This window comes from Carassius auratus, chromosome 24, assembly GCF_003368295.1.
Source record: "Carassius auratus strain Wakin chromosome 24, ASM336829v1, whole genome shotgun sequence".
Taxonomy (NCBI): domain Eukaryota; kingdom Metazoa; phylum Chordata; class Actinopteri; order Cypriniformes; family Cyprinidae; genus Carassius; species Carassius auratus.
In genome coordinates, this window is record NC_039266.1 from 16,800,569 (window position 1) to 16,820,862 (window position 20,294).

Genomic DNA, 20,294 nt, shown 5'->3' on the forward strand with positions numbered 1-20,294 from the left:
TAACCCAGACACGTTCGGGCATCGCAAAGGTCAGGGAAGGGTGAAACCGAGGAGACAGAATGATGGGGGGATCCCGTCATAAAACGCGGTTATTGAGAGAATAAGTGATGAATTTCTGTAAGCCATTAGATAAAACATTTCTGATTAGGAAGCCGTCGTAAGCCATCAGGTGCGAAATTTATATAGGGGTCAAATCTGAAGTGCAATCAATACGCTGTTTGAATTATTTAATGACAATTAAATGAAGGACGGAGGGCTTCAAGGTGAGAACAACCATTCATTTATGAAAGATCTGTTGCAGATTTTAAAAAAAGAAAAAAGGGATACATCAGACATTTACCGGAGAAACTCAAAGATCGATTACCTTTTTTGTCATTTTAACTGTTTTTGTGGTAAAACCAAAAAACCTTTGAAATATTAAATCTAGCATCATGCTTAACATCAATTATGAAATTGAAAATAAACATCCTTGTGTTGACATTACAGTATTAAATTCTTAAGACCGGTCTGATGAAGAAACAAAGAGATTGAGCACTTGATCCATATGAAGGGTTTATGGTAAATCTCTATTATCCATATTAAACCCTTTCTTTTGTCCATTTCAGAATGTCCTTATTATTAAAATCTGGCAAAATAAAAATAGTATTTATGCTGATGGCTTAAACCACATTGAAATTAAGATACTTACAATAACTAAGAGATTAAAAACCCTCAAGTGCTCAATAAATCTCCTTAGAATTGCAAAGACTGGTGTTTTACTGTATTACTATTTTTCTACTTCCCTATATAACTTAAAAATACTAATCTTGTTTCATCTCCTCCTCTCTCATTCCTTCTCTTTTTTTATAGTTCCGTCTCTCAAATTATACGCAAATTACACCTAAAAGCAATAAAAAAGGTCATCCGAAATGGCTGTTTTTAAGATTGAATCGTGAATTTCAAGGACCTATGAACGCAGGCTCCCATTATGGTCCAATTCCCAGCTTATTTCCCCGATATACATCTCCTGACCTGTATTCAAAAAGCATGGCTCCACAAGTGACAAGAACAGGTCTCGGACATCTGAGAAGTAAAGGCTTATTTCTGACCCGGTCTCCATGGCAACCCAGTGCTGACTGGTAACTGGCAGGCTTTCACACTAAGGGGAAATGTCGTAGGTCTTTATTGAGCATAATATGTTTACATGTAAACTAGCAGGTAACTTCATTTATAGTCATTTATAGACACAAATAAATAAACAGTTAAAAATCTACAAAATATACACTATTTGCTATGGCAAGCATTTGACATTAATTGCCATGTTATTAAATAATGTAAAAATCTATTGTGATAAAAAGTGCAAACTGTTTCCAAAATATAATAAATAGTAATGGTTAATATATTTATATTAATATATTAGAAAAAAACTGATAACATATCTGATAATTATATTTTTTGGGGGGGAAAGAAAAAAAATAGACTTTGCTTGCTTTTTATACAGGCCATCATACTGCAATTCATAATTATTTACCAACCCAGCGCCCAAGAATTAGCATTTTGATTTATACTGACCCTGTTCAGGTTCAGGTCAATATCACTTCCATTTCTAAATCAATTCAGGAGATGCACTGAAAATGAATTGACTGCTGAATTCCCCTTTGGTTTCCATATAAATGTCCAAAAATCTATCCAAGTTCACCTCTTGAATCTAATTTACCTGCTTTCTGAATCAGCATACTTGAAGCTCTGACTGATTTCTATACAGGGTAAATAGCATCTATAAGTTCTATAAATCATATTAAAATAAAAACATAAAGCCTATATAAACCTGAAACCTCTTAGCATGATTCACTTCAGCAAAATTAGACATTTAGCTACTATAATTTGCACTGAAATTGAGAAATAAATAAATACAAGTAAGTGACAACAGATTGTAAGAACAATCCCTCTCTTGCCTTTAACGCACAAATAGCCAAAGTGGACCATTGGTCTTTGTAAAAGCAATCTGGCAACCCTCTTTCATTTCTCCATCTCGCTTTGCAATCCTCTAGCAGTATAGCGATACTAGGAAAGGTCACATGAGAAATGACTGACAAACAAATCAAACCATATTAGCTTGTAGATTTGTTATCAGCCGTCGGCAGAGATAACAGAAAAATGAAGCTTCTCCCGAATAATTTGGCTGGTTTTTGTTGTTGTTTAGCTTTTCTGTTTCTTTATTATTTTTTTTTGGGGGGGGGGGTGTCTGCCTTGCAGTCTAAATCAGAGGGAGGGATAGAAATGAGAGGAGGGAGGAGAAAAAAAAGGAAAAAAACAAGATTCTGGCTGTGGCTGTTTGTCTCAGCGCCTGACAGTGGGAGAGCAATAATATGCATTAATGATGGTGCGTGTGCAAGACTATGCAGCCAGGAGCAGTCAGTCACATTGGCTCCCAGTAGGTGCCAGTGAGCCAGGGTACACTTACTAACACAGACACATATATACACCTCCCCAAGGCCCCCAAGCTGAGGGTGACCACCGGCCCCCCGTCCCTTGTCTACCCTTTCAGTCAAATCAGAGTTTTCCAAAAGACTGTTTGAGAATGGCGCAGACGTGTGGAGAAGCGGGAAGAAATTTGGAAATGGCAGTTCAGAAACAATCAAGGCGAATTTCAAACGGATTAGCCTGGGAGGTTCTGGGCACGAGTTAGATGCTATCTCAACTTTCCAACTGAAAGTCATCACACAGCCAGGAAAAATCAATCACATCTCCTCCAGGATGAGAAAAGTAATATGAAAAACAAGTGCAATGGCTGCTGTCTGCGCAACACAAAACTGTTCTGCTCCAAAATGAATTGCCATAGATATTTCCTTCCCCGGCTTCCCGCTTTTTATTTGTGCTCCCCGTCAGCCTGTTCTCATTTCTCACTTGTACTTTTTGTAGTTGTGTATGAAAAAAAAAAACAGTTCCGCAGAGAAAATTTGGTAGCTATAGTTAGCAGGCGAATATTACGCAAGTTAATCTAATCGTTACTTACAAGCAACACAGAAACAACAAAAGACAGACAAAACAAACTTTTTCTACTGGGTGGAAAACAATTTTAAATATCAAAATGACTGAACAATCAGAGTCACTTACAGGCACTTACAATGTATTGCTTTTAATCCATTTAAAAAAAAAAAAAGACTACTATTATGTACTATTTATTTTTATACATAAAATTTATCAAAAGATAAAGATATTTATAGTGTTGCAAAAGACATTTCAAATAAATTTACTTCTTTTTAACTTTTACTCAAAGAATCTGGAAAAAATAAGTTTGGATTAAAGGAAGTTGAGATTAGTGTATATTAAAAAAATTTGACGTTAATTTTCCATCAAAGAAAGTGTTTTCGATATTGATAACAGTAAAAATGCCAGCATATTATAATGAGTTCTGACCCATAATGTGACATGAAGACTGGAGTAACGACTTCTATAAATTCAGCTTTGCCATCACATTAAAACATATTATAATTGAAAATAAATTCTATTTTTTTTATCAAAATCTAATAATATTTCACAATATTACTGTTTTACTCTATTTGTAATCAAATGAATGCAGCCTTGGTGTGCATAAAAGACTTTTCAAAAACATAAAAAATGAAAAATAAAACCTTACTGACTCCAAAGTTTTGAGTGGTGGCCTATTATACAATACAGATATTCTTTCAGATTACCGCATCATCTCAGGCGATTCAAAACAATGTTTCTTGCACTGAAATTACCTGGTAGCAACTTTTCCATGCGTTTCCTTTCCATCTTAAACCTGACAGCATCTTTAAACATGGATTTGAGTGTTAGTGGGCCGGTTTGGGCGCTTTGGGTTATCCACTCCAGCTCATGGACATGACCTGAGTGGGAGAGGAAGAGATTATGGCAGAATGAGCGAGGGAGAGGGCGCTCGGGGCCCGAGCTCCCTCACATGAAGCTTTCATTACATGAAGGGCGATCCGCAGAGAAACCTGATTTACCATGGGACTGTGTTCCTGCACCAGAAAGCCAGTGCTCCTGTCAACCTCCATACCGATATCTCTTACTGTAGATTGATGGAGAGAAAGAAAAAGAGAACCTAACAGTCCTTGTCAGAGCCCAATACTGTCTTTAGCCCGTGTACGGATTTGAAATAATTGCAGCTGTCATTAATGCCAGGAATCAGGCAGTGGCCTACACTGGTGGAGCCTGGGCAGATGCTAACGAATCATGTGAAGCCATGCATACTTGACATTTATTACATAAAACAATAAGCAGCAAAAACCTCTTGCTGCATAATTACACCATTTAGACAGGCTCAAGATCAGACGTAATGAAAGAGAACTGCAGGAAAAAAAAAATTAGTTGCCATCTGCTTTCCTGGAGGGCCTGCCACCACCCCAGAGGGACATCACAGATAATGTCAGACTTTAGGAGATCTGCTTTAACTGGGGAATGACACTAATTCTGGCCCATGTTTATCTCCCCTCACTGAGCAGGACTCATAAAGATTTCATGTTACTCAAATGAGCCCTACAGTTTTCACTCTGATCGTGCTATAGATAGATGTGCTATAGACGCAGCAGGCAGTACACATTCATCTTACCGTATACGTTTTATAGAAATGTATTAAGACAATGCGTCTTCATTTCAGACTTATGGAAAGCTTCGTTTAATACCACTGTGGTATTTCAAATATAAATATTTATTAGGCTAAAGTTTTAGTACCAGCAATTTCCATATAACAGACAATGGTAAAATTCTCTTTTGTCTGAATTTTACTGTCTAGGATTTAGTAATAATAATAATAATAAATTCCAATTTGTATTTATACAATTATCATTATGATTATTATTATTATTACAACATCATTCAGGACACTTTAGTTTATAATAGTTTTAAACTTTTTACTGTATCCACAGCTTTTTCTTACAAAACTGAATTTTTAATTAAAATGTCAAATATCATTACCAGCACACAGAAATAATATAAAAAAAATTATCATCATCGAAGAAGATTTATTAAGGCCATGATCAGATACTTATTCCAAGCCATAAATGATAAATGTTTTAAAATCTCAAATATTTTTAGAAGATTTCTTATGTTATAAAAAAAAAAAAGAAAAGAAAAAGTGCCTCTAACAATAATTAATATTAGTTGTGGACTAACTTAGTTGTGGACTTACTATCAACATGGTAATTATTATATTATATTATATTATATTATATTATATTATATTATATTATATTATATTATATTATATTATATTATATTATATTTATCTAACATAAAATATTCACAAGTTATGCCACTGGATAACAATTTAAATCATGTTAAACAGATCATCCAAGTCAAATAATTACCTTTTTGACAAAAAACAACAACAACAACAAACTACTAACAAAGACACCAATTATAACATTGTTCTTATGGATTTTGCTTATATAACATGCATGCTATACTTAAAGGACAGGTCTGATATGGGTTTAGTGCAGTTTTGTCAAGCCAAGAGCAGCAAAGGCATATATAAGGCATTATTTTGGTGCGCTCCTGGCTACAGAGAATTAGAAAATATCAGACTGTCATTGTGATTTGATACTAGGATGAAAAATGTCAAAAGTGGAGATGACAAATCAGCCCAGTGAGGAGAAGTGGCTCTCAGACAGGGGATGTCATTTGTCATGATTGCCATTTGACTGCACTCCCAGTCCCCCTCCTCCACCGGCTTTTCTGCCTACAGATGAATGATACATTGATAGCCATTAATTCTAAATTATCCAAATTTGCCTAACTGCATCGAGCATGTGTGTGGAAATCAAATTTATCAATGCTTTCCTTTTGCTTCCTCCATTTTTTTTTCTCCCTTCCACTCCCCTCTTCTTTGCCCGAACCTTTCGGTAGACAGACGGGGAATTAGATTTGCACTCTGCACAATACACACAGCCAGACCATCCAACCCTAAGCTTGGTGACATTTCCGAATGTTCATCTCCCCTCATTTCAATCGTCCATTTGGAATGAATAAAACGGCCGGGCGACTTGAAAGAATGGCAGCCCCCTGAGCTTCGCTGCATCTATGGCTCATATCTGCACCTCCTCCTCTTCGCATCAACCCCCCCTCCCCCTCCCCTTATCGCCCCCACCCCAAGCCCAACCTTTAGGAAGCTGAAAGGCTTTGTTGGAGGGGGACACAGCTGAGCCTGCCTCACATCCAGAGCCCCCTGCATAATACTGGAGGTAATTAAGCCACAGCTTCAAGGTTGCATGGACACAAGACAATTCAGCCTAATGAAGTATCGATCGGCTGCAGCAGAAGTAAAACAAGTTGACATTCATTTAGAGGTACTAGTGAGAATATACCACAATGCCACGAATGACGTAAGGTTTCAATGGCCCACGGTTTAATCATATGAAAACAATGTGGTCTAGACTACAATGCCTCTTGTTGAATTACTTTGTCAAATCAACAATCAGGACAGTGTCCTGTATGCTCTGTTATTATCAAAGGATGTGGAAAAAGAGTTCGGTTATGAAAGAAAATAATTCCAAAACAATTTCAAAGAAACCCCAGACTTAACTGAAGAAACAACAACTTTCGATGACGTTCCTCTTAGGAATATCAAGACTTCGACTAGTATCAATCGTTCTGATTGTATCAGACAGTGTGGTATTAACCAAATGCACAATTATTCCAATATGAAATGTCCTGAAAAACATAGGCTACAGGATTTGGTCTGTCAGTAGATGTTCCCGAGAACGTGATGTTATTGCTCCAATGAGGCCTGATCAAGGTTTGGTTCCACTGAAAAAAGTCTGTGTGTCCCGGGAAAACCTTTCATAGCGGAACCCCCTCCCCAAGTTTCATCTACAAATCTGACTCATTAAAGTTGTTTGATTGACAGATGTTATGATTCACAACATTTGCCCTAGTTCCATGACTGAAAGCTGTAGACCAAGCAGTCCACTACGCTGGGCTAAACTAATAAGTCAATCTCTGAAGATCTTGGACTAGATCATCTTAGAGCAGCTTGAGAGATTTTGACTAGAATTGGAATGAGTTCAGGTCCATTACAACAGAGCTCACAACATGATCCTCTTGAGTTCTCTATGGATTCAAACAGGCATCTCCATTTTCAGTTTAATAGCATAAAATATTAACATTTTAATGCATCTCATTTCAGATGTTTTAGACCTTTTTCAGATCAAAATTTTTATTTATTTTTTATTTTTTGCATTTGTTGGTCGGTTTAATTCTATAAATTAAAATAAGTGAAAATTAAAACATAGTTTTACAACTTATTTGCATTGTATGCAGCAATATATGTAGATTTGTAAAATCAAGTTGATTGAAAATCAAGTTTACATTAAATATACGTTTTTTTTGTTTTCAGACTTACAGAGACACAAAAAAATAAAGCAAAAACTGTATTAAATCAAAAAATATTTTTATGCATAGTTTCATTTACATTTAATACTAAATAAATATATTCTTTGAATATTATGAAAAAATATATAAATCTTCTTTGCATTTAATGGTCACAACAAAATTACATTTGTAAAACAACACTAAAGCAAATCTGCGGAATAAAACATTTTTGTTGAAAAGACTTAATTTAATTGAGTGGAAAGTTAAGCTCATTTTTTTTTTTTTTTTTACATCAGGAAGACGATTATACATTTAACAGGAACTGTGGGGAAAGAAAAAGTCCGACAGTCATCTAAACTACATCACCTGCTAACAAAATGCTGATAAGAAACATAATTCACCACAACTAATCAAATCATTTTATCTGAAATAAACACAGCTCTGCACTTTACATGAAATTCAACCAAACCCTGCAGCTTATCAGCACAATCAAATGCAAACATCCGGGCGAGAGCAGAATTTTTTCCTTAAGTAATTGTCAGTCTTTTAATGGAGTCCACAAATGTCAGTTGCCAATATGTTTTAGCATTAAATGCAGCAGGAAGGATCCAGAAAGGTGGGCTATTCTGCAGAACACAACGCATTGTTAAACAGCCTCAATTATGCCAAATAGCCAGGTTTAGAGGCATATTTGCATTGTGTAATATCTACAATCAATGCAGACATGAAAGTCAATTTGACTCGGCCTCATAGGGTGAAACTCACAGTAAGTGAAAACCACTAGCGCTTTACATAAAAAGTACAGTGAGTTCCATTTGTCAGTGGCACGGTTCAAATATTTTGACATAGTTTATGATAATAGCTGCACAAACCGGCTAACAAATCACCAATCATGTGCAAACAGAAATAAAAGGCAAAATGCACCAGTTGGATGTTTTATCTTAATGCTGTGCTTTAAATTTGTTCCACTGCCAAAAAGATCACACTGATGCATTACTGTATCGTTGTCAGAAAATGACAGTCAAGTGCCACGGTGCGTTAACATTAGCGCAAGGCCTTTAAGACATTTACAAAAAACACGTTACAAAACATTCCACCCACAGAAGCCGAATACGGTTTCTAAAAGTCCACGTAGCATTTGGAGTGAAGGTGAGAGATGCTGAAAGTGCAGGTCAGGTGACATGATAAACAGAGAACTGAACATGTACTCAAATCTCAATCTTTTTCTTTTTACTCTCTCTAGGCACTCATTGCTCATGGCATAGACTGCAAAGATTAAATAACATAACATAACTACACACCGCATTAAGAATTCAGGTAGAAATCCCTAACGGCAAAAGCTCACTCTAAAAAGATTTTTTATACACATTTATGTGGATATGAATTCAAAATTCGCTGGCCTACAAAAACACTCTTTCTAAGTTCAAATAAAACACTGGTCAGTCAGTTGCATAAACTAATTAATAAGTCAGATTGTGAATTATAAACCATCTAAACATATTTGATTTCACTTTGTACTTCAAAAAAACTTTTCTTTTGACACTTTTTGATAGCTTATAGCGATCATAAATCACATAAATTATAAATCAGAGATTGTTTTGACACACATGGAGAAAAAAAGAAACCGCTGTCCAGTTTATGAAAGAAGTCAGCATAAATAAAAAATGTTCTCATGGGCAATCATAAATATGGAGAAGTGAGGTGTGAAAATGAATATCTAGTCACCGCAAAAAAGAAAGGGAAAAAAAAAATAGGGCGCATTGTGGAGGGCATCTCTCTGCTTGTCTTTCTGTGAGTTGTTTGGTTTCTTTTCTTACCTGTCACAGATGCAGATGAGTCAGGCCAGTTCCTCCGAGGATTCTGCCGCTGCTGAAGACACGCGAGCCATCCACAGAAACCACACTGTGTATACTTCACTGAAATACATATACATCAGATAATATTTGCGTCAAAACATCTGCGGCTTTAACTTTTGTCACAGCACGCAAAACGCTCAGTGATCACTGTATAAATTTAAATGCATTGGATCTTGTACAACTCTCAATTCTGTGAACATGTACATGTCTACATACAAATTTGTACACTGAAAAAACTGATTGGAAAATCTTAGGCTGTGATTAGGCTGCAAAAGAATCTAAAGTGAAAAAGAAAACTCGATTAGTTTCTGATTGGAAAATCTTGTTGAATTTATAGAAATGTTTTTGATATGTAATATAAAAGAACAAATATTAAACAAAAATAAGCAACATTGAACCTGATTTGTTTTTGATTGGAAAAGCTTTTAAAGTTGTTAATAAAATAAGAATAAAAAAACAAATACTTTTGATATGTAATAATAAAATAGGCTAATGAAATGTAAAAAAAAAAAAAAAATGACATCAGCTAATATTTGCATCAAAGTTTAATTGGATCATGCACAGCTTTTAATTCTGTGAGTGCATGCCAACATAAAAGTTCAACACTGAAAAAAAGATGACAATTTTCATGTAAAAACTGCTGATAAATTTCACAAATAATAAAAAACACACTGGATAAAATGAATATAAAGACTGAAATATTTTCTGGTAAAACACTCCAGTAATATTTGCTTTATATACACTCTAAAGTATAAAACACTTTGAAACTATTTCATACTATTGCTTTTGTAATTTTATGCAACTAATACTGTAATTCAAAATGTGTTATTGATATTCATTTCCCAACCTCTGAGAATGCAGACACATCACACAAAGAGTTAAAAGTTTCTCTTTAGCTAAACTGCAATGTCAATTTATGTCATATGAAAAAGTAGGCCAGGAACTATCAATCTAATCCTCATCACTACCCAATCTGCTGTATATGAATAGTGCATGATTAATTCTTCAGTATTAATCATGTACTTTGTTCATATAAAACAAAGCTTAAGCTCTATTTGCAAAGATATTTGACCTTGTGAAAGAGTTAAGACATTACAGCTTGGATTTAAAATGCATCTAAAGATTAAAACTGCTGGTTGACTATTAGAGAGGATTATAGATGAAGGAAAATTATTTTTCATTTTGATGTAAAACTGATTTTGAAGTTAAAAAAATAAGGAGCAGGTGGTACATTATATATTTTGATAGCAAATAGGGTTACGCAGAAGATGTGTGATATCTATATTACTCCCCTCCCTTCAACCAGAGCAGTAAAATTAAAGTAATACCTTGCACGAGCAACAAGATTTGTTGTGAATATATGCTTCAGTGCTTCAGGCTATGTGCTACTTCAGAAATACAGCACGGCTTTGATCTTTACTCATTGAAATGAAAAAATCCTTTATGACTATCAACTAAGTCGCACTTCTTTTTTTTTCTTACAGTGAATCTTGTTTACCAGAACAGGAGTGCGTGTTTATAGGTGAATGGAAATTACTCAAGAGACACCGAGAAGTTTCGGCTTGGCCAAAAATGCATATTTTCTCCATTCAAGTGCTTTGAAATGCAACCAAGGTCACTGTCGAAGAAATCCATTTTAGCATTCACACTACCTGGAGCATGTCGGTCTTTTTTTCTCTTTTGAAATCAAAGGTGCACTGGGTACAAGACTACATGCAACTCTTAAATCTCACATATACAGTTTGTTCATAAAAGCAAAAAAGGGTGGCCGATGACTTTTCCCAATAACAGCATACCAAAATATATATATATAAAAAAAGTTGCTTTTCATTGCTATCATTTCATTAACAGAATTCAATGTATACCATAAAAACTGACAAAATTCACTCACAAAATTCACAGCCACCCATATAGTGAGCTCCAAAAGGCTCAGACCCTGCATTCAAGATCTGGGAATCGATATCAAATTAAAAATACACAAAATTTTAAGATGCTGACAAATTTAAAATAGAAATGAGGTAAAATGTAATGTAAAATTCTAGGTCAATAATCAAATAAGTACATTTGTAATATTGATGGTGTGAAACAAATATTATATTAAAAAAAAATTAACTTGAGCTTCAATGGAAGCATCTAAAATCGTGCTTGAGAACATAATCATCAGGTTTTACACAAACAAACATACTAAGAGATACAAATATTTCATTAATCTTTTTTTTTAATTATAAGTTATATAAAAAATATATATTTTAGCATATAATTTTCTAAAGCCATAGGAGCCCCCTAGGTGACCGTTCACTGAGGGAAAAAGGTTCCACAATTTTTTTATTCCATTACATTAAAATGATCTCAGTGTTTATAATTTTTTTTAAAACCTCTTTTTCACAGAAGAGGTTAACAGTTCAACAGGTCACATTTCCGGTCTCTGCCAATGAATATGAAGTACTATTTACTTTGTAAATTGATGGATTTCAATTTTTTGATGATAGTATGTGCAGCTGTAAACATATCTAATTTGAAGCAAAGCACCAGGATGCTTTTTTTTTATATGAAGGTCCGGAGATCTATTTACTTGATTAAATCTGAGCTCCTAATCCTTCATAAGAGACAATGTTGGTCATATTTTTGGCATCTGCTGAACTCCACTATTGTTGTTTATTTTATCCACTCAAACAACATATTACTCTTACTGGCTATTTCACTATGACAGTAAGAATATTCTGCCATTAATTTATTATAAATAGAATTTAATAATATAATATAATATAATATAATATAATATAATATAATATAATATAATATAATATAATATAATATAATATAATATAATATAATATAAAAAATAAAGAAAGTTTCTGTTTCTGATTGGAAAAGCTTTTAAATAAACAAAAGCATTTCCATGTGCCATTAATTTTTTATGAAATGTTTTGATATCGTAATATAATAATCAAATAAAATAGATTTTTAAATCAAAATAAACAACACTTTAACAGTCAGGAATTGTAATAATTTAATAATCTGAAAATAATTTCCATATACTACTCATTTATAATGAACTGTTTTGATATGTAGTAATAAAATAAATGAATGAAAAAATAAATAAACAACATAACATGAAACATAACATAACTTGATTAGTTTCTGATTGGAAAAGCTTTTAAAGCCATTAATTCTCTAAGGTTAAAGTCTTCAGATGTTCTGGGTGCATTTTAATGTCTATGCTTTTAAAAAGGGATGGGCAGATGAGAGTTGTAATCCTCTCTCCTCTGGCCTCAGAGGCCTATTTTGACTCCATGCATCAACAACAAATGTTGACCTTGCTGTTCAAAACTCAAGGCCTTAAAGGTATATGCAAACAGCAACATGGACACCTCAAAAGAGGACCGGCTTTTGATGTTGAGGGGCCCCTTTTTCAAAGCAAACGGGAGATACCCATAGGCTCAAATTCCATCAAACATTTTTCGTTTTTCATATATGTAGCTCGTGGGTGTTTATAATTACAAGCAAGCGGCATCATGATTAAAACATTGCGAGAGGATCAGAGGCCAGTGAAGACGTAATAAAAAACACAAGAGGGAGGACAGGTGTGTTCGGATTTTCTTCAAATTAGATGCACAAAAACAAACATTCGCCTCATCGAGAGACTAAACAAACCCAAACACCCAAATAAAAAAAAAAAAAACACAAAAATCTAAATTTTGGTTTCCACCAGATTCTGTCAAGGTATCACATGAGCAACACTCTGACATGGTAATAATGTCAGTCAATTTAAAAGGGTGCCACTTCAAAGTGAGGAAGGAAACTTGGGAATAATCCCATCATCGTCTATCGGTCTGAGATTTTGTTCCACAGTAGTCACACACACAGTCAAATGGTCAAGAGCTGTCGTGTAGAGATTAATGAGGAAGCTCTAGGCATTCTGGGAGGTCAGTGCAACGGGAGGGATGGGGGTGTGAAAACAAGCCCTCCGGGACCCCCCAAAAAAACATTTGAACATGCATTCGCTCTAAATGAGAGGACTGATTGGTCTTGAATATGCCCAATCTGACATTGAGTAATTAAGAGAAATTATGTGGTAAGGATTGTTTCCATAATGTCTTCGGGGGCTCTGTAATAAAGCCTGATGTAATCCAAACTGCTTTCAAATGGCCTGTGACAAATAAAGACTGATGTTACGGCATGGCGGTTTGAGTGCATTGTGGACCATTGTCTCCATGATGTAATCATATACTGAGGATGCTTTTAATTACCAGTTAAATATTTACATTGGCAATTAAGCTAATTAACGTAAACACCATCATTCACACTTGATGTGCTGACATGAATTGCAATAGCCGTTTTCACTCTCATGAAATGAGAGGCCCTTTTGCGTGATGCATAACCTGGGCTATCGAGAATATAAATAAACTTGACCGTTTCAATCTTTCTTTTCTTCTACTGTCATGTCCAATATGGCATTACAGAGAGAGACCTTAGTCTCTTTAGTGCTGATCTCTCTTGATCCTGATGTGTGGTCTAAATGAAAACTCAAACAGATCCATTCTCTCAAGTTCTCTCACAGATGTGAGGATCAATACAGGGACATGTGGGTATCGATCAGTGTAAATGGTAGCAACACTCACAAATTTGCCAAAACAAGACCTTTTTTTCCAGAGGTCCGAGGCCAGCGCCAAGTGTCCTGTAATGTTTTTACGATGTCTATGGATTTTATTGAGGTAGATTACATAGAATTAAGTTGTTCAACTTACAACCAGGATTCTCAGGATGGCAAACTTTTGCTGAGCTTATCGGCGCAGTTCTGGAGGATGGCTTCTCAGACTGCAATTTAAATGCAGTGTTGCCAAATTTGAGAAGAAACAGACATAATATCTGTTAAAAAATGTATTGAGAATACCTTTGGTATAAGAAATCAACAAGCAATTCACTAAAAATACAGATAAAGTATACAAATATTAGGCTTGATCACACTTAAAATTAGAGATTTTTAAATGTATCAATAAGATAATATTTATACAACTTTTCATACCACCTAATGCTTACTTGATCTTTAAAAACATACTGTTTATATAATAATACATAACCAAAAATCATGTTAAATGTAATCTCAAAATGAATACTAATTTCTCATATTTTCTCATTGTCCAAATGTCTCCAATTCATTCGGAGCCTAACTGATTTTGGTTTTACGTTTTTCTTTTTAGAATAAATTGCTAATTATTTAAAGTATTTAGTATAAGATAGTCCATAGCTAGTTAAAATGAAGGCAGTTGATTTTAAAAGATTGTGCAATCGGTGCAATCAGCTCAAACACAACAGACACATACAAAAAAAAAAAAATCTTCAATTAGGCTATAGCAAAATGAGTAAAGTACATCTAAATGCACCGACATGTTGTCGTTTTGATCCCAAGCACAAACTGTCTCTGATACGAATGTCAAATCCTAATGTCAACAGGCACGCTGACAGCACGGTCTGCCACTGTGTTAATAAGCACACACTTTCATTTGCGCCCGTCATAACAATAAGGCTCTTGAGATCAGATGGAAATTGCTCTTGTCTTTTACAAAGTCCATCGTGTTTTCTAGAGGGACAAGCCAAGAGGCCAAGATGTGCAGTGGAGTGTGTCGAGTTGTTCAGGGGGGTGGCAATGTCCCCAGCTTTAAAACCAAGGAATGTTAAATCATTTAATTGTTCCCTAAAAGCATAAAGTCTAATTAGCATAGACATAATTGCTGTGCCTTGCGGCGTGGGGCAATTTACATCTAGGCAAGATGTTAATTGTTGTAATTGCCATTGTAACATTTCTGAATGCATGTTATGCAAATTATGTGCAAAAAAAGAAAGTTCATTCACAGCATTTGGTCATTTTAATGCCTGTGTTAATTGGACATATGTTTGTTTAAGAACACATCGCAGCACACCAGTGGCTAATATCAAACGCCCTGACACAGGGCCTAAAATTAACACTCACCAAATGTAAAAGTAAAAACAAGAGTAAAAATCAATGTTGGCAACTATATGAAATTTGCCAGTTGGCCGTTTTTTTTAATTCTGAAAATGCATGAGAATGCAATATGGTTTAGAATGCTTATTATATGTGACTGCATTGTAGTTAGAAAAATACATTTAAAAACTACATAAAAAGGTGTTTGGTGGATTCAGCATTCATCTTGTTAATCTTGCATTGATTTACTGAAAAGAGAACGCAACAGATCTAGGCTATACATGGGCAAAAAATAATAATCGCCAATTCCAGTATCTTTTCTAACTGGTCCTAGCTGTTAATTATTGATATTCTTTCACCCGACAAACCAAAATGATCCCGGATTGTGTTATAAGCTGATAAATATCATTAGTAGAAAGTTTGTGTTGAGTAAGCCCATCGATGGAGAAGCACGGGGGCAACACGCATCCATACTTTGCATTTTATGCAAGACAAAACAATTGATTTTTGCAAATCATTTTAAATACATCAGCAGTCCTTTTACCTGGTTTTCCCAATAGACCCCTAGTGTTGAGTGGAACCATGGTATGTCTTTAGCAATAATGCAAAATCAATGAGCAGAAACAGAGCTATCATCTCCTTAAACGCAAACTGCTATTTCACTGATTTCTAATTAAATTGACAGTGAGTCCAAACAAACGGGCCTCCTCGCTGCACATATAATACAATACTCTTGGTTTTAAAGACCAAATAATGTGGCTGACTTCAGAGTAACAAAATTATACAATTTCGCTTTCTCAACGCTGAATGAAAACACATCGATCTGTAAACATACTCCTTTGATGGTTCTAAACGCTCAACAAAGCCTAGTGTCTTGAAATAGATATTTGTATGGTAATTCTTCCATTTATCTTTGAGATGCGGTGGGGAGATGAGAAGCCCTCTTCTATTTGCAGTTCCATTAATCTTTTGAAGTCTTAAATGCGTAATCCAATGAAAGACAAAGCTGAAATCCAGAGCCAGTCATACCGGATTAAATATTTATAGTGGATGCCTTTCTCCGTTCCTACACCAACAACTTCTACGCTTGTTGCTCTTTGCTATGAAGTGAGCTAAGGCGCTTGTTTGCTCGCTGGCCCATAACTGGGAGGACAGCGCAATCAGAAAAGTACCAGAATCAACATGAAATAGCTAACAATTACTGGCATTTTTCCCCCTTTTTTACATGGGCATGAGGAAACGAGGAGTGTATAAATCAAGCCATTCTGCTAGAACACTTGCTCTAGGTGGAAGGCACAGGGAAGTTACTGTGCTGTTAAATGATTATGTACTCATTCTAGTTCTGTCACTTTGTGTTTACACCACTGTCAATGACGTGCCAATCAAGACCTTTATAAGACCTAATTCACACAGCAAAGGCTAGTGCTTTTAGCGAATTTTCCAGTCGTTGCCAATGAGTATTTAAAATCATGTCTGCTTAGATTTTTGCTTAACTGGAGAAACAGGAACTTGCCTAAAAACTGATCTATTCAATAAACAAACTAGTCTAGTCAAGTGATTAAAAATGTTAGATGATTAAATCACAATATACGCTGATTAATTAATTTCATGTCAGTTTTGCATTTATTGCTGGAAAAAATGCCTCGAGAAATTTACAGATAATGTTAATATTTAGATTTTTACAAATTAAATGAAAAATAGATTAAATAAATAATGAATTGCTAAATAATAAATTCTTAAATGCAATTGATAAATTAATTAGTGGGAAATAAATAATTTAAAACAATGAAATTGAAAGTAATACAAATTTTTATTAAATCAAATATATACAAATCAAAAAGTGTGTGTAAAATTTGTGCTGATTCAATGTGCTTTGTTACAGTAAAAATATAAATAGACCCCAAAAAGGAGTCTCCTATGTTGATTTGGGATCTGGCTTTGTTTTCTGGATGCCGGTCCCTGCACTTATAGACCTGCCATAAGGGATTTAAAAGATTCCCTGAATCTGGCTCTTTTCAACAGTAAATCCTGGTATTATACTCCTCCAGGCTTTGACTGTTTTACAGCAGCATTTAAATAAGTGAGCATAGGGGAAAATATGTCAAAGGTCTGTAACAGATGTCCAGTGGTCTTTCCGTTCTCCCTTTGGCTAATTTAGCACTATATTGAGCCTTCAAGGGAGGATTGATGGTCCTGAAGGTGTCCCCCCCCCCCCCCCACCCTAACATGAGCAAGTCTCAAGAGGGAGCAGCTACAACTTCCAACACTTTATTATTGGACAATTTGGAGTCTTCTTTCAGTTGGGTGACATGGCTTAGGAGATGTCACAGACTGCCCAATCAATACTGGAAGCTTAGCTGGCTGAAGTGTCTACCACCGCAGTGGCAGCAGCTGTGGCCGAACACACTGCTGACCTGTTTACGGGATGGTAATTACTTCGGAAGTGCCCAGCTTTTGGCTCTCACTGACCAGAGTGCATTAATGAAAAAAGAAGAAAATAGCATAGGGCCTGAGCAATCAATCCATCCATGAGTTTGACCACTGCATTTTAAATGATGGGGTCACCGATGATTAAAGCTAGACAGTGAAACATGTAAAAAAAGAAATTTAATTACAAAATCTATCCGTCACTCCCTTCGCTTATGCCGCATGTGACGGACGCCGAAAACATGCTCACTTGACAACAGTCATTTTCGGTCTCTCAACCAGTCAGTGACGATTTTTACAAAAGATTGAGGTTCATATTTGTAAGCAAAACAATTGTTTTGCCGTAACGATTGCACTTGGCTGAGATTAGAAAACAAAACAAAATCTCCCACCCCCAGAATTTCTCTGTGAATCGACGAGCATTAACTCCTGACATTTCTTGGCTTATTTCCTCTGAATGAGGAGCAGGAGTAGACAGAAGCTGTGTGTCGGGCTGTGGTTGCCATGTGGCGCGATCTACTTGACTTGTGGTGCAACAAAGCGCTCAGCATGTAGGCAATCCAGACCCCAGTAGCTGGCAAATGTATTGATCCTATGGATTTCCTCCAAAAGTCGTGATAATGACATATCATGGCCAGATTTGGATGAACAAACTGTTGGAGAAGTGTGAAACCAATTTAAGGACATAAAGACCATGACTTCCATTTGCAATGCTTCAAACAACAAAAGGAGAAAAATCTATGGAGACCTTTAAAGGCCTTTACAAGAGGCTTCATTTGTCTAGAGATGGTTGTTAAATTTCCTAAGTGACATGTATTTTTCAAAACTTTTTAGAGCAGTAATCAGAAACTCACTACAGAAAGTATGATGGCTCACTTATAAAATGGCAATATAGTTTGAACTGGTATAAACATGATAATGCAATGAAAACACAAATATATACATTCCAATTTTGGGCTCAATAATCTTTTTAAATGCGAACAAACATTAAAATACCCGTTTTCTATTTTAATAATGTAATTTATTCCTGTGATGGCAAAGCCTGATTTGGATCTCTAGAAATATTTTATATTATCAATACTGAAAATAGTTTTTTTTTTTTCAGGACTTTTTGATTAATAGAAATTTAGAAGAACAATTGCTAAAATACAAAACATTTGAAAGAAAAATATGATGTCTTTACGGGCAATTGAGTGACTTGCATCCTTTTCTGAATAGAAGTACTAATTTATTTAAATTAGTGAACGGTACTGCATACACAATTTGTAAGCAAAAGTAAAAGCCAAAAGCATTTTAGCATTAAGGCAACAAGGTGTGTGTTAACTAATAAACATGCTGCAAATGTATATAGATTGTATGTAAATTAAGTTGATGTCTTGCTTGCAGGGCAAAAGATCACTTTAATTTTACTTTGCTCATTTTCATACTTTCAAACTGACAGTTAAGGAAACTTTAAAAATCCATACTTCATCATGGTTTAAAGAAATCTGTATAGTTACACAGCAGTTCCCCTGCATACTGCACATGGATTAAAGTTATGGGAGGACAGAAAGACAACTTATGTGTTTTCTATTATTTTCTAGGAAATCTGGTCATAATCCTGCATGTTAAATATCAGACACTTTCATTTTTCATCCTGAATCAATGCATCTGTGCTTTAAGCTTCTTAGTATGCTGAAGAATTGGATTTCTGTGAAAACATTACATATACAGGTTTGTATTAAAATCTATAATTTATATTCCATTTTCACCTGATTAAAATGTAACATCTGATTATGGGAAACCTTTGCAATCTTTCTGACATCATGGAAAAAACGTTCATTTTAATCTCTGCAACATTTTAATTACTAGGTCAATTCTTACTGGGGGGGGGGGGTATTCTTTTCACAAAACAAATTGTTGTTGCAACTCAGAAAGGAAAGGATAATTTTAAAAGAGAGCGGAAATGCTATTCATAATTAAGATTTAGTTTAGTTTTTTTCCCCATCTGCTCTGCATCATGCTTACCATGCCATATTGATAAATGAAACAAATGTTTTCAATAAATGTACAGTAAAAGAAAGGTTTTAATTAAATTTATATTTTAAACACATTAAAATGTTCAAAAGCAACTGATATTTTTGTTACAAAAATACCTTATGGATGAGTTTAGACTTCAGTTCTGATGCACTTTCCTGTAACATGAAACAACCACTAAATTTGCTAACTTTCACTAATACTCAAACACAATATAATGCTAAATAAAATATACTGAAATGTAAACTTGTATCTTTCTGTTTCAGGCTACACACACCTTCAAATCAGCCTTTTCTTTGGAAATTAAAATAGGCAGCATTTATGTCAGTTTGCTTCTCCTTGCTCTGGACACCTTGTTTGATGGCAGTTGTGATTTTGCATGATTTTTTTCTCCTCTTTCCCCTTATATAAATTCTGAAAGGAAACTCGCAGTCTTTTGTAGTTATGTTTTAAATTCAAGCTCTCGCCAGCATGCTGAGTGTTCATTTTGGAACTGTGATGGCCAAATCAAGATAACAACATGTCTCTCCAGACAAAATGACCACAGCATGATGCTGCCAGCTGAAATTAATTCCGCAGTTGACTCGAGGGGGATTCAGAAGCAGTGTCTGTCTACCGCACCTACTGTACAAGTCTTGAATATTTAGGGAGCCTTGTCTTTTACGTGCGGTTCTCAATTCACTCTCCCAGCATTTACTGATGAAAATGTACATCAA

The 20,294-nt window shown here is 35.0% G+C and overlaps 1 long non-coding RNA gene across 2 annotated transcripts in view; it reads right to left on the bottom strand.

Moving 5' to 3' along the window:
• LOC113042440 (uncharacterized) overlaps positions 1 to 20,294 on the bottom strand; it is a 54,842-nt gene that overhangs the window by 20,313 nt on the left and 14,235 nt on the right. For both annotated transcript variants that reach the window (XR_003275579.1, XR_003275578.1), the window contains exon 2: positions 9,153 to 9,251. This is a non-coding gene — a long non-coding RNA (uncharacterized LOC113042440). The remainder of the gene's footprint in view (positions 1 to 9,152; positions 9,252 to 20,294) is intronic.